At 42.0% G+C, this 16,035-nt stretch overlaps 1 protein-coding gene across 1 annotated transcript in view; it reads right to left on the reverse strand.

Annotated features, from left to right (window-relative positions):
* IPCEF1 (interaction protein for cytohesin exchange factors 1) overlaps positions 1 to 12,863 on the reverse strand; it is a 121,864-nt gene extending 109,001 nt beyond the window's left edge. Inside the window, exon 1 of the mRNA XM_081141415.1 lies at positions 12,797 to 12,863. The gene's annotated coding sequence lies outside the window, so the exon portion shown is untranslated. The remainder of the gene's footprint in view (positions 1 to 12,796) is intronic.
* Positions 12,864 to 16,035: the final 3,172 nt, after the last annotated feature.

The raw sequence follows: 16,035 nt of genomic DNA on the forward strand, positions 1-16,035 counted from the left end.
CCACTCACAGCTCATCACACTCTAGAGGAGAAAGTGACTGGGTAAAAGAAAAGCAGGTGCAACTGGCTGCAACAGGCCTGAGGAAGAGCTCCGTTCTCAAGAAGCCCAGAAACCCTGGCTCTAATAAACCGCTTGGTGCATATGAGAACTTAAGTAACCCTTAATGTTCTTAACTCTTATCACACGGATTAAAAAGCATAACAGTACATTTTTAGACATGCCCTTTTTATGAAATAATAAAAAATGTTGCTCAAATCCAGCTATTACATTGTATATTTAGAGAAGTTTCACCTAGGGTACTACAACTACAACAACAACAACAACAACAACAAAATCTTTGAATTAATCATTGAACTTAGCATAGTCACAAGATAAAAGATTAATATAAAATTCAATTATAGCTCTATTTCATAGCAAAAACTTAATTTGAAAATAAAATTTAAATGTAATTCCCTTTATAATATCATCGAACAATATTTAGGGATAAGTTTAACAAAAGCATGCAAGATCTCTACACTGCAAAGCATTGCTGAGAAAAGATCTAAATGAGACCTAAATAAATTGAGAGCTATACCATGTCCATGGATCAGAAGACTTGTTCAGATGAAAGGAAAAACAAATTATTGTATAACCCATATAATGGAATATTGCTCCATTATATAAATTAAATACAATATAGATACATGTAGCAACATGGATAAATCTCAAAATAATTATAATGAGTAAAATAAGCCAGACAAAAGAAGATTACATAAAATCCTAGGAAATACAAAATAATCTATAGTAATATAAAAGAATCAGAGGTTGCCCAAGGATGTGGAAAATAGAGAAAGATTGGAGAGAAGGATCCCTTGTGGCAATTTCCACCACGAAATGGGTTCTCCAATTCACATAGAATTTTGTGAAGGACTGAGTAGATTTCTGATATATTCTATCATGAAATACATCATAGAGCAATCTTTTATTGAATAATTACTATGGATGGGACAGGTACCAAATTTCCTCATTTTTCATAAAAATAATTTTGTCAACAATATGCCATAATATCAAGATCAATGCAAATTTCATTGACTATATTTTTAATAAACTTTGTTCTTTTGAGAAATTTTAGGCTCACAGAAAAATTTAGCACAAAGTAGAGAGAGAATCCACATAGCCCCTACCCCTGTACAAACCCTTGCTATTTCCAAGTTATACAGGTGAAGTTATTAGATTGAAAGAAATGAAATTTTTTAGTCTTAGGTTAAGGCCAAAAATGTAAAAATCTTGCCTATTGAGTCATCTTCCTCACTGATATTCATTATCTACTTTTATAAGTTTGAAATTTTCCATACTAACAAAGTTAAAATTTTTTAAATGAATGCTTTAAATGCACTGAAATTTAGAACATGAAACAGTTAACATTTCAAATCAGTAGAAACAATGTGCCTTATTCACCTGATTAACCATGTGGCAAGTATCTAATAAAGCTATCTTCCATTAAAATAAATTTCAGGTGAATCAAAGATTTTAATATATAAAATTAAAAAACTATTATAAGTAAATATAGGAAAATGTATCTCTTTGGGGCAAGAAAAAGGCTCTTCAAAGCAATAAACAAAAGACAAATTCCAAAAAGATTAGTGAATGTGACTACCTAAAAAAGGGTTTTTTTTCTGCACAGAAAAAATTACCATAAAAAGTCAAAAGACAAAATGATCAACTGGGAAAAATATTTCAACACATATGACAATGACCTCATTTCTTTAACATATAAAGACCTCTTACAAATCAGTTATAAAAGACCATTAAACCAATAGGAAAATCAACAAAGAGCTTAGAAGCAGTTCATAGAGGAGAAACTCAAATAGTTTAGGACAGATGAAAAGTCAGCCTCCGTCCTAAAGAGATGAAAAGTAAAATGTCAATGAGATATTTCATTTATCGGAAGGCAATTCTTTCAGATGTATGTCATTAAGATAGATATTTAGATGGAATAATCTACATTCTATGTCTCTACCTCTGTAAAAATAACTACGTATATGTATATGCATATTTATATATACACACTTATATTTGAATAGAACATTCTAGAAGCACATTGTACAAACAGGTTATAGTGGTTACTTCTATGGTGGGAACCTGGATGTCTTGAGTGAAAAGTAAATGTAACTTTCCGTTGTGTGTCCTTTTACAATGTTTAAAATTTTAAATGTATGTCTGCATTACCTTTTCAATAAAAGGTAACTACTTGATAAAAAATAAATTATTTTAGTCAAAAAATATTTACTGAGCATCTACTTTGTGCCTATCACTATTGTAAGTGCTGGGAATACAGCTTAGGTGACCAACGTAAATCTCTGTTCTTACAGCTCTAACATGCTCCTGGGGGAGGAATAATAAAAATCTCAAATGAATTCTATTAGGTCTATACAGTCTTGACTGTAACAACAATGTTTTTTTTGGATGTGATTTTTTCATAGAAGTGAATGTATTTAGTTTACATAAAATAGTAACTATAGAAACACATTCTTTGGAACTGACACGATGGTCTTCATCATAATTTGGATGGGCCTTGTTGAGTGAGAAGAGGCAAAAAGAAGACCATGGTTCATGCCCCCATATGTATCTGTATAATTTAAGAATTTTTTTCTCCTTACAACAAAATATTTCTAAACTCTCTGCCTTCATTTTATGGTTTACCTATTGAACGTTAAGCCTCTTACCCCCTTACCACTTATTTCATTACTTTAGGATTCAAATCTAACTTATGGCCTGAAGATTCAAAACAAAAACAATCCCAAAGGCTTTTATTGTCATCCATATACATAAGATTTCCATCAGTGTCCTAAGTTCTCATTTCTATTGTATCTCTGGAACAACTATGCCAGCAAAATGTAAAAGCACAGCTGTTAAGACTTTGCTTCAAGTGACTACAATATGTTGGTTAAAGGATTGGGTAAGCTAAAGAACAATATTTCTAAAGTATGGTTGATGAACACTAGGCTTGCTCAATGCTCTGTCAGAAAGGGGTTAGTTGGTCAATGAATTGGGAAATGCTGCTTATTAAATTTCTCCACAGTTAAAAATTTTCCCACGTTTGAGATTTACAATGTACATTGGCACTGTAATATTGCAATATTACATTACATTAGTATGTTAGGTGAAGAAATTTGCTTAACTTTTGAATAACTCTTTCTTTGTCACTCTCCCGCAAGTTAGCCCTGTGACTTTGTTTAAGACTTAGGTTCTCTTTAGCCTTAACGTTGTAATGTCTAAAATCTAAGAGTTGAGACCAGATGACATTTTAAGGTCCCATTCTTCTTTATTACTCTAGATTCTTGGTCTCACTTTAGGAAAATTAAGCAACCGAAGCATTCAATGTTACTGTTTTGAAACACAGCCAAATAAATAATAACCGGCTATTACTGAATTCCAGTGTATGTTCTATGATTTATTAATGTGATATGAAGTGCTACTCAACCTAAAACACTTACCAGTGCCTTATGAATAGCAAGAAATAATATTTTGAATTATTTTTTCAAGGCTACTAAGCATAAGTCTCATAAAGTGACACAAAGAAATAATCCTAGACACCAGACTAGACATGCACACAAAAATCTGAGTTTAGGTTCTAATTTTTCTAGGAAACAGGGTGGAAAGGTTAAAAATTACTATTTTTAAAATCAACTAAAAGTAATATTTTTAAGTAACTCTTCACATTAACTCTGTCATGACTTCCTAAACAGGCATGCAAATAAGAAAATAGGTTATTTTTTCATGGAGGCCCTGCTCATTTGACTGTCAAACATCTGTTTTGGCCTGTGTTAAGAAAGTTCTGTAGCTAGTCTTGTGCTAAGAAAGACTGAGGAAGCAAATGACCAAAAAGAATAAATCTCCCGACATCAGGGGAAATTATAACCTGAGCTCAAATCAGAATGTCTGTTTTGCATCTTTGTTTTCCTCTCGGTAAACTCCAGAGGACTTCCTGGCCCCACTGTGGAATTCGCGCTGTAAAAACTTCCTATTAGCGCCCAGCTAACATGAAGCTTCCACATGCAAGAACACACGCAACATACCTCTGTTGCAAGGAGCACACTCTTGGTCCCCTGGCAAGAAGAGAGTGAAAAGACTAAGTATGTGTGAGTTTAGGACAACTGAAATCCAATATTACCCACCAAATTACGCCCTCACGAAGATAATCCTCTGGGATAGAGCACAGCTCTAACCAATAACAACAGATGCGAAATCCAGTGTTGTTTTTCTAATATGGGACTAAAGAGATCCAATTCAAACCACTCCCCCAAATCAAAATGTGATGGGAAACCACCTTCCTTTTAACAGAATACCATCAGGACTTTTAAAATTATAGCCTCTCTTGCAACTAACACTCTGCCCAAGGAAGTCTTATTGGATCCAAGAATTTTCTCTCCCAGTGCCCCTCATAAGTATGTTCAGCATGGAACTGGGTCTTCCTAAATTTTGACCATCTCTCGACTTTTATCACCATTCCTTACATCCAAGGCTCCCAGGGGCACAAAATCCTAGTTTCATCCTGAAGTTTGACACAGTATTTTCTACAGTCTACTAGCTCCAGGTGAGCTTAATAAAGGAATCCTTTGCTCCCGTATTTAAAAGATGTCATTCCCACTGAGGAAACCCTGCTACAATTTTGTTAATTCATATGTAGGTCAAGTGCAACTGAAAAGTCAAGGAGCATGACATTTTCATACTTCATACCCTATGAGACACTTGACCTATTGATAACTTTTTATAAGGTAATTTCACCTTCTGGGGAAAGCCATTGAATGACAAATATTTATCTGAGAATCTAAACATAATACATCAAGAAGCTAAAATTGGTTTTTTGTGCGAGTGTGTTTAAAAACATTTTGAAGTCTTGAAAAATGTTGAAGAGATTCTGTCCTTTGGTAAATGGAACTGGAGACCGGAGCATTTTGTGGAGGTTCTGCTTGAACTCTCACGTCTTCTGTGCCCATTAGGCGTGCTCTCCCCACCCCCATCCCATGCAGACTTTTAAGTCACTGGAGAATCTAGCAGGCAGGAAGTCAGCACAAATACCCTCTGAGCCCACCAGAAATTGTCACTTAATGAGAGGCTCAAGAGAGAGAGGGAGACTGGGTAGGGGCTCTGTTGTCAAACAGGTGTATTACAGGGTCAGAAAAAAGTTGTCACTAAAGGATGTCTTACAACATCTCAATGCCCCAAGAGCCTTACAACATCTCAATGCTCAGCTGAAGGCCTGGTGGGGACCCTGGAGGGGATTGTGGTTAGGGATACTTAAATAAATTTGATTAATGGAAAAGCCACCATTAACTCCTGCCTTATAGAAGGACAGGCCTGACTGCCCCTCAACCCTGGCATGCTGTACGTGCAAAGTCTTGGCAGAAGAGAGTATAAGTTAGGAGAGAGGAAGAATGAAATAAAATACATCATTTCCATCTTCATACACAAACAATACCTCGTCATATTATAGAAGGACCTTTTACATGAGAAAAGCTGAAAGAATCTTCAAAAAGATGTGATGCGGCTTTGTGGTTGGGCAGTTAACATTTAGAGGGTCTAGATTAGGTGCTTATCAGCTCAGCGTTGGGGGACAGGTAGAGCAGACGGTTTGCGAATCCAAATCAGCTCTCAGTTGGGAAGACTTGATTGGTTAAATCACACACTGGTGCTAGTAGCTCATAACAACTGAAAGACCTTTCCTGCCCAAGATGTGTTTATTTTAACCCCGATTTCACAGTGGAAGGAGTCTAGGAGTCAGAAAATCTAGGCAGTGAGCTGAGCATTACCTCTAATAAGCTGTACAGATTTGGGGAATCACAAACTCCCTAAGGACCTCGGTTCCCTCCTCGCTGAAATCGGCGTGGCATCCGACTCCATGGAGTGAGCTGTGGCACCGCGCGTCCAAGACACGAGCAGGGGCCTCCCAACCACCCACTTGTAAGGCTCAGAACACGTGCCTGCTGGGGTGGACCAGGCTGGGAGACACCGAGGAGCAGTTGATTGGATTTGAGTTCAAACTTTACCTCGGTGAGAAATCAGTAGAGACAATTTACTAATAAAGATCAGGACAGAATACTCCAAAGAGGGAAAAGCTTCTGTAAGAGACAAACTAGAGTCAAGCCTCAGCTCAGCCATTCGCTCGTAGTACGGCCTTGGCCAAGCCACTTAACCATGCTGAGCCTCAGTCCCCTCCATGAGCGCGTTACCTGCCCCGCACACAGCACCGAGTCCTTCGCAGCCACAGGGGAAAACACGCACAAGCGCACTCGGAAGGCTGTAAAGCAGCCGTCGCTCGCAGGCTCCACACAAACAGGGTCGAAGGAGGTCTCCTTCTCAAATAGAACAAAAGCAAACAGAAAGTCTGGAAAAAGACTTTTGGGAAAGCAGCTTCCTGCTTGCCCATTCCTAAGATGCAGACAGTGAAACTTCCCCAGGCAGCCTGTTGGAGAAACACGATCCGAAACCAGGAGCCCTCTGGAGCCGTTTCCTGCCCTCGCTCGAAGGCTTGCCCAGGAAGTCCCAAGCGCTGATGACAATTCCTCCCTGGCCAGGGGCCTCCCTCCACTGGCACGAGGCTCCCGTCCACATGGCGAGAAACAGGAGCCCGTGGGGAGCAGACAGCAGGGCTCAGGCCTGAACTCGGGCCAGGATTGGGAAGGGAGGGGAATCCCTTGCTGATTTGCTCCCGACGCAAAGCACACAGGAGTAAGGATTTAATGCAGAGTGGAAATGGCTATACCCCGAGCCCGGGACTCTGCTACCACCAGGAGCGCCACAACCTAAAGCAAAGTCACTTTGGAGGGATTCGCTGAGCCTAATGCTCCGCTCACTCACCCTGCTTTGCCAAAGGCTCTGGTGTCTGTCCCCTTGTGCCGGCGTCTGGGCTCCAAATAGCTGGCGCTCCGTCGAGGCAACTGATTTGTACGTAACTGGAATGCTTGTGAGTGTTCACAAAATAAAACTAAACGGCGCTCTAGTGCCTGTCTCAAACCTTGCTCGACAATTCCCTCTTAAGTCCCCTTTACCTACGCAAAAGCGCTCTAGTTGATTAATCAAGTTGAAAATCCAAGTGCAGGAAATCTTAGTACCTGGTGTTCTGGGGTGAAATCCAGCTCTAGCTGGAAAACCTTGGCCGTATTTGACCAGGATTTCTAGTTCAGATCCTTCCCTTTGAGAGAGTGGCTGGAATCAAATCTAACTAAGAAAAGGTGTTATTAATTCACATGATTACAAGGGAATTTAAAGATCTTGTTTTTTTTCTTACAGTGAAATACCTGGAAAGCGTTTGGTATTCAACAGGCATTTGTTGAAAAGTGGGCATTCGTCATATTATATGATTAACATTCACCCTCCCGACTGAGAGCAATTCTTTGCTTGTTTTGTTAGGATGGTAGGAGAGGTAGGGATGTGTGATCTGACAAGGAGCCAGAAAATAAGGCCTTCCCATATTTTGCTTCAGGCTTTTAACAGGTAGGAAGAACAAGGCTGTCATAACTGAGCTGCTCTTTCAGTGAATGAATAAAATGTTCCTGCTGCAACCATTAATTTACTCACGTAGAATCTTCAAACATGTTCTTGAAAGCAGTGAGACTCCATGTGATCATCGGCCCATAAAGACTGTTGCAAACTTCCCCCATATTGTGCTGTACTCTGAGCTCTCCAAACAGAATAATCATAAACTAAAAGCCTAAAAAATATGGTTTACACGATCATAGACATTTGCTCAGTTTTGGAAAGAATCAAAAGTTTCTTCTTTAATACATGACTTAGTGGAAGTGCAGCCAAATGTCTTCTGGGCGAGTCGTGACACCTTACACCGAATTTCATTCCACAGGTATGAACAGTGTGAAACTGAGGCTCCTGGGAACAGTTCAAGTCAGGTCCATTTCTTCCCCTCCTGAGAGGCCTGTATTTTAGACCAAGGTTCCATATCACTGTGTAAATTCGCCCATAAATGGTTAAATGTCCTCTCTCTGACACTAAAGAGCAGTGCACAAGACTCCCAAGAAAGCATTTTCCTTCATGCTTTCAGGAAAAAAAGAAATTGTACCCTGCTCAAATTTGAAAGACTCTATCCAGTTACAAATTTCCATTGTGATTTTGAAAGATATTATATAAAATTAATAACAAGACTAAAGAAAGTTAAAATGAAGAGGGGAAGCAAAAAGATGCTTTTAGTTTTGAGCAGACTGAATGAATTGCCTTTACTACCATGTTGTTTTCCTGCTGCAAGAATGTTGTTCTGCGAGGGATCATTATGGTGATAGGAATTAGGGTAATTTTAACGCCTCTGAAAGGGGGATTTAAGAGATTCTCATGTTGCAGAGAAACCTAAGAGCCCGCTTGAAATTCTGGCTGTTTATGCTCTCATTAGAGTAACAATGCAGGTAGCAGACTAACTTTACGCTTGAAAGGAGTCAATGGTTATAAATGAAACCACTAAAATGACCCAAGTTTCCATTAACTGGGGAGTTTCCATTTGCTGTATGCTTTGACTGGAGTGTTGGGTTCTATGCGTGAACAAAATGCCATCATTTTCCAACTCAGAATATTTAAGCTTTTCTTTCAATATACAATTTAAGGAAGTAAATACCGCCTGGCCCCCCAAAAAATAGGCACTAATGTTCCATGTCTGGCAAATGACCGCATCAGTATAATAATCTGGAACCCCTAGCTAGACTCATTTTATGAAAGGTCACCCTTCCATCCATTTCACAATAGCCTGATTTTCATTTTGTAAATGTGTTTCATTGTCTGCTGTCATTAATTCATCCCCATTTAATGATGAACTGACTCTACTGTTGCAGGCTCAAGGCCACAGGTTCAAGTCGGAGCAATGAGTCATGTTGGATTTGGTCCCTAGAAGTGCTTGCCAGCAATATGAATGAGCCTATCACTAGCATTTTTAAATATGAATGAGTCTATCACTAGCATTTTATTTTTTAGCCCCTGTGTTAGTTTCCTAGGACTGTAGTAACAAAATACCACCAACCTGGTAGCTTAAACTCAGAAATTTATTCTCTCAGAGTTGTGGAGACTAGAGGTCTGAAGTCAAGGTGTTAGCAGGGCGGGAGGGGCCTGCGCCTCTGAAACCTGTAGGGCAAAATCCTTCCTTTCCTTTTCCTCAGCTTCTGGTGGTCGAGGTGTAGGATGGTAGTTAAGGCCACAGGCTCGGAGACACACAAAGGTCTAGGTTGGATCCCCTCTCTGCCTCTGCCTAAGAGGGTGGTTTCAGATGGGGTACTTGACCTCCCTTAGCTTTCCCTTCATGGAAATAACAGTGCTATTTCCCAGGATTGTTTTGAGAAGCGATTGTTCTGAGAATTGTTCAAGTAAAAATAAAAGTGCTGATTACAGTGCCTGGAACATAGCAAGTATTCAATAATATCACTGGTTTTTATTCAATGCTCCACCCATGAAATAGTCAGCAACTGCTATGGGCTATCTAGTCAAAGTCTACTCTGCTGCTATTTCTAGTTTAATTCATATTCTCGGTAATTTGGTTTTTACCACTGGGCATAACATTTGCTTTGTTTAATTAATTCTTTCATTTCTAACTAATTTTCACTGAAGATCTGGTCTTTTTTAAATTTTATTCAGGCTTTTTTGAAAGACTTCATCCACACTCCAGTAATTTGGGTGAGTTTAAACTGGCTAACTTCCCACCTTTGACTACTTTTATTTTAACATCTGTGTTGGTTGAGGAGCCCTGTCTTTTGCTCACACCTGTTCATCTTTTTGCCTCTTTGTCTGCCAACTCTCTCTCATTTGATCACATCTGAGACAGGCAGGAGATTCATTTCAATACCTACAAGCCAAAATATTTGATTCCAGTTAAGTGTCTGATAAGGGACTCCATCATAGTGACAGACTGCACTGTGAGGTGGGATGCCCAAGGCCCTAACAGCAAGAATTATTTCTTAGCTCCAGAAAAATGGTTTTCTGATCTCTCTCTATGTAGGTCAAGAGGGTAAAGATAAGTCAACATTCCCTAAAAAATTAATTACTCTTATGATGGCAAATCTAAATTTAATTTAGATCTAACTATTGAATTGACTATTGAACTTGCTAGAAAGCCATCCATTACAGGTTTAGAGATAATTATAAATCATCCAGAGAAAATAAGCCATTTTTGTGTGATTCTAGGAACTAATTAGACCAGTCAGCCCCAGGTGGGACCTTGTTCGGTGTCCTTACTTTAGAGCTGTCACATGATTTTGCACCTGTCTTACTTTCAAAGGGGATCCCCCATGAAGATTAAATAACACAAGTCATCTCTTAGATTGCAATGAACAGCAAACTTTAGTACACTATAATTAAAAAGCTACACTAGTTATATTTTTGGTGGAAAATTAAAAGATGGTTAATTTTTATTCACTTATTTTATTTAATTCAACATTTACTTTGTTTTCAGATTACTAAGGTAGTTCAGATATGCTCCATTAATAAAAAATTTGGGGGGAAAAATAGGAAAGTACAAAGACCAATATAATTATGAGCTATAAACCCATCGATCATATAGTCACATATTAACATATTTACCTCAGTCTTGCTTCTCTACAATATTTTTACATGGTTGAAAATGTTGTGTTTCTGCTTCTTTTACTTAGCATTAATGCTAATAATATTTCCACAAATATCATTTAATTGATGGTATTCCTTTATATAAATATACCACGATGGGCTTAACCATACTGATAAATTAGTCTTATAACATTTACTTTTAAGAAATAATTCTTTTTTAAAAATCATGCTCACTTCAGGAAATTTAGAAAATACCAAAAAGCACAAAGAAGACAAGATAAATTGGTGGTTAAATTTTTAAGTATGGCTGTGGTGATTTGAAAACTGAAGAAAATATATTGATAACTGCCATGTAATGAAGATCCATGAGGTGGCAGGCACCGTGCAATCATATTTCCAATATTTCTAATTCCCACTCAACACAAAAAGGTCAGTTTTATAATCACCCCTTTGCAGGTTCAGAGGTCACAGCGCTAATCAGTGGTAAATGCAGATTTTGAATAAATGTGTCTAACCCCAGAGCTATGTTCTCTCTCGATTATATCACACTGCCTTCCCCATCATAACCTCTACTTCAGCGCCGCTTCTTCCACCACTGTCACCATTTCTGTCACCACCACTCCCAACACCACCTCCACCACCGCCTCTGCCATCTCCACCACCTGCACCACCACCACCTCCACCATCATCTCCACCACCTCCACCATCACCTCCACCACCTCCACCATCACCTCCACCACCTCCACCATCATCTCCACCACAAGCCACCTCCACACCCATCATCTCTACCACCACTCCTGTCACCAATGCTTCCAACACCATCACCTCTGCCTCCACCCCCAGCTCCAACTCGACACCCCCCCATCATCACCACTTCTACTGCAGCCTTCACCTCCCGCCTTCATTTCCTACGTGCCTGGGTCCCAGAGATGAAGCAGAGGCCACCCTACCACACTCATCTTCTGAGCAATCCCAATCATTCATTCACTCGGCAAATACCAACTGAGTGCATTCTCTGTGGCAGGCGCTGCTCTGAGTGCTGAGAGTACAATTCCCCAACTTGCAGGATTTTTTTTCAACACCAAAGAACTTGTTTTTTAGGATTTGCTTTCACACACCGCTTGCCATATTCACCTGCTTGGAAACTGTCAACCTGTGCTCGGGTTGCCAGCTCATAGTGCCTGGCCTTCAGGCTGCATGGAAAGCAGAAGTGAGCCGGCCAAGAAGGATCCACGAGTCAAAAGGAAAGTCTCGGGCAATAATCATGAAGTAATTTCTTATCGCTCGTTGCCACAGCGAGCGACCACAGGAAAGAGCTTCCTGTTTTCACGCGCAGATGACGCGTATTTGCTCAATGCAGCTTGCCTGCAACAGTGCATACATGAACCCTCTCCAGAAAAGATGCTCATGTATACAAAAGAAAATGCAAAACTCCATTAATGAATGAGTACACCAACCAGTACACAGGCCTTCCCCTCCTCACTTGCGTGATGTGAGCAGGACGGCACCTGTCTTCCTTCTGTTTGTCTTCTACGTAAACTGAAGAGCTGTAGAGGACTCAGGCTCCACGCGTGACTGTCCCATGCCCTGGGCGGTGTCAGGAGCGCACAGGCGCCTAGAGACTAATAGGTCCACTGCTATAGAGAAGGGTGCATGCCTGCGTGGGTTACAACTCGCACCCCCACAGGTAAATTCTTTTCACATGTACACAATACACAAGCAAAGCAAACAAACAAACAAAAAATGCTCCAGGTGCCCAGGGGAAACAAAAAGCTTTGAACCAACATCACCTAAGATCTCATTTTCATAGAGAGGTATTTTGTCAAGCCTGTGACTTTCACCTAAATGTAAAATCCCCTCCAGCTGCCTACATACAAAGGGGGATTCTCCACAGAGAAGACACTTTGTCAAAGGAGGGAGGCCACAGAGGGTTACCCCAGATGAACTCCTCAGCACCCGAACAAATGCTGGATTGTTCTTTTCTAAATCAAACCCGTGGTCTGCAGTCCAAGCAGCCATCAACACAACGTCCCTTTAAGGAGCCGAGCGAGCACAGTCTCTCCTCCCAGCCTCTAGGAGATGGCAGGCGTGCAGTTAGCACCGGGCCTCACAGCAGCAGGTTCACAGAGACCTGCACAAATGTTATATCCCACGAGTCACATTTTAGAACTCACTGTTCTGCAGAGGATGGGCATCGGTTGCCTTACCATCTTGAAACGCCAAGCAATGACTTCTCACACATCAGCCTAGAAGTGATTTTACTTACATGCAACAAAAAGACAGTAAATCCGAGAGCTGGCTCTTTCTCCCCGAGTTCAGAAAACTCATAGTACTCTGAGCAGCCACACCTCTGAGCGCAGCGCGCACAGGGCTACCATGAGAAGCTGCTGGGAGAGCAAAGCTCTTTTGAAAGAAGGGGAAGTGTCATCTCTACTTCCCCAATTTTATTGTTCTTCCTCCTTATTGTTATTGAGCCTGACGTTGATTCCAAAGTGCAGGGCACAATCCATGCAAAGCAGGCCCGTCCCATCTGACGGCCTGCGTTGATCACTACACACGCCCCAGTGTAGCGATCCCCAGGGCACGTGCGGGGACTGTTGCATGCCTTTGCCTTTCTGATTTGCAGGCAAAGATGTTTCATGACAGGCACGGAGGGTGAGTCATTTGCAGAGCTGTTCTTGGTGTGTTTCGTTGAGATACCACCTTTTTAACATCAACCTCTTTTAGGCTCAATCTTCATTCAAATTCCCCTTCTTTCTCTCCTCCCCATAGTTCACAACACTCTACACTAAATAGAGAGCACAGGTAGATTTTCAAAAAGTATTTTAGGATAAAAGTAAGTCCTCGCCTGCCATTCTTTCACAGCACACATAATAGATTCTCTAACTTCAAAACTTTTCTTTCCCATGACGTGTGGAAGGGAAGACAGCAGACTGAAGTTTAGAGGTACTGGAACTCATCACCAATGGCTTCCTGGCCTCCCACCTCTCCTTTTCAGAACCAGCACCCTGCTTCTTCATACCTTCTTGGGAAAGCAATACAACCTCACTATGCTTACACTCTACTTTCAAAGAAAATGAAACAGATCATTAGAAACGGGTTCCTGACCAAGGCCATTTTCCACAATGTGGTCACTACCTCCTGAGCATGGGTATTGGTTACTTCTAGCTGCGTAACAGTTATCTATAGGTGCATAACAGATTACCCCGGACACCTCGAGGCTCAAAGCACCAAACACCTGCTGCCTCATGGTTTCTGTGTCAGGAATCCGGGCCCAGCTGAGCTGGGTTCTCCGGCTCAGGGTCTCACGCGGGCTTACTGTCCGCTGGGACTGCAGCCGTGAGAAGGCTCAGCTGGAAAAGGGATCTTCCAAGCTCGCTCACACAGTTGTTGCGAGGATTTCGTTTCTCAGGGGCTATGGGACCGAGGCCCAGAGTTTAATGCTGCCTGTTGACCCGAAGCCACCCTCTGTTTCTTACCACAGGGTCTCTCCTTAGGACAGCTCACAGCACGGCCCTGGCTACCTCGGGGTGAAAAAACAGGAGTGAAAGGGAGACCGAAGAGTCCAGCTCCCGGTGAAAATCCTACGTGTGGTTTCTCAGACCTGCCCATCGGTCATCACGGAGGCTTTCCTCTGCCCTCCTCACGCCACGCTTGGGGCAACCAGCGTCTCTGAGGGGAGCGCAGTGAAGGTCAGGGCGCCCTGGTCAGTCCCGCTGTTTCGTACATTGACATGGCCAGCCCCGGTGCCTTCATTCCCAGGTGTCTTCATCTTAGACCTTGGGCCACGGTCCTCCTCAGGCATCTCTGCTGAGGTGTCCTTGTGAAAGGAAGGCAGGAAACCAAACCCTTCGCCCCACTGCTCAGGCAGCACTTTTCTATTCTAGGCCCCCTCCCACACAGACACATACCTCAGGGTCCATAAAGCTGCCGGAGCCTTTGGTTGGGGACTTCCTCAGCAGCGAGGCAACCCCCAGGCCTGCTGACCTACCTGAGCCCCCACGAGTGCACCTTTCCACGGGGAAAATGGAACGGGGAGTGGGCACTTCCTCCAGCTCCAGGCGCTTGCTTATGCGCACAGTGAGTGAGCGAAGGCTTAACTCTTTCATTATTGGTTTCACACTTGAATCAGCTGCTCCAGCACCTGACAGCTCAGCTCTCCCTTGCCCCACTCAGTTGACCTTTTGTCTGAGAGTGTGAACAAGAGAGAGTTCACTGTCTTTTGTAACCTATTCTCAGAAGTGATATCATATCACTTCTGCCACGTTCTGTTACTTAGAAGCGAGCCACTTGGTCCAGTCTACACTCCAGAGGGAGGGATTACACGAAGTGTGCATTCCAGGAGGTGGGGCTCAGAGGGGGCTGTCTTCCAGGTTTAGATCCAGTCTAGAAAATTTTACCCAAACTCAAGTTGCCCCTGTCCAGCCAAATAGTAACAAAAGGGAAGGCTTATCTAAGGAGAAAATCATAAATATAGTTGAACCACTAAAAGAAGATCTGAGATTTTCATCCAGGCATTATATTAGCCTGCAGCCACTCTAGTCATTACCAAGACTGTCCTGCTCAGACCTGATAACCTAATGACCCTCATTAGCCCATCTCCAAGAAACAGACACATGAACATGTAAGCAAAAGCCTAAAGCACACCATAAAACTAGCCTAGAATCTGGAAGGCGGCAGAAGCAGTTTCAGTAAAAAGAATAACTTTTCACCTGACCACGAGCATGAGAAAGTCTCAGAACAAACCCAGAGGTGGACTTTTCTCAGGGAGTTTTTGTAGCCACCCTAATCATTAGGATCAGAACTCCCCGACACCGGCTTTTCTCCACTTGGTGCTCAGTGAACCCGCTCCTTCCAGGCAGGGCCTCCTTGCCAGCAGCCCCACCAACCCCACACGGTGCAACAGCAGGTCACCCCTCTGCAAGCACGAACTGCTTAGACCAGAGCAAAGGAAGGTCTGTTTCCTGGCCTCCAACTACTGGGGGTGAGGGGAAAGGGCCCTTCTGGGTAGAGAAGTGAACAGTTGGGTTGACTGCAAATCTTCCTGATTTGAAGCTGTGCTCGTAACAGCTGAGAGAAACCAGCGGCACTCGACTGGCAGTTTATCTGCCCAGAGATGCGAGGGCAACATTTTCAAAAGCAAAGTGAGGATCCTCTGTGGGACATGCTTTGTGTCTCTGCCTTTTCAGAAGCTTTTAAACTTACAGGTTAAACATAGCCTAGCTCCCAGCGTACACCAGACCCCACCATCCAAATGTCAGTAACAACCACGCTGCAAACAAATAATGCTGTTGGGGGAGCAGAGAAAGAGTCTATATAACCAAGTTACGCGTGGGTGAGAGCTTTCCTTTGGCGAATGGTTAATGTTTGAAAACGACTTCAGTCTCTGGGCTCACACTTCCTCTCATTGTCTTTAGATTCACCTCATGAGAAGGTAAGAATTAAATTAAATCTGGGCAGGGGTGAAAGGGTTAACAGAAGGCGCTGGACACTTTGACCAGAAAT

Source organism: Miniopterus schreibersii (genome assembly GCF_964146895.1).
Source record: "Miniopterus schreibersii genome assembly, chromosome: 6".
Taxonomy (NCBI): Eukaryota; Metazoa; Chordata; class Mammalia; order Chiroptera; family Miniopteridae; genus Miniopterus; species Miniopterus schreibersii.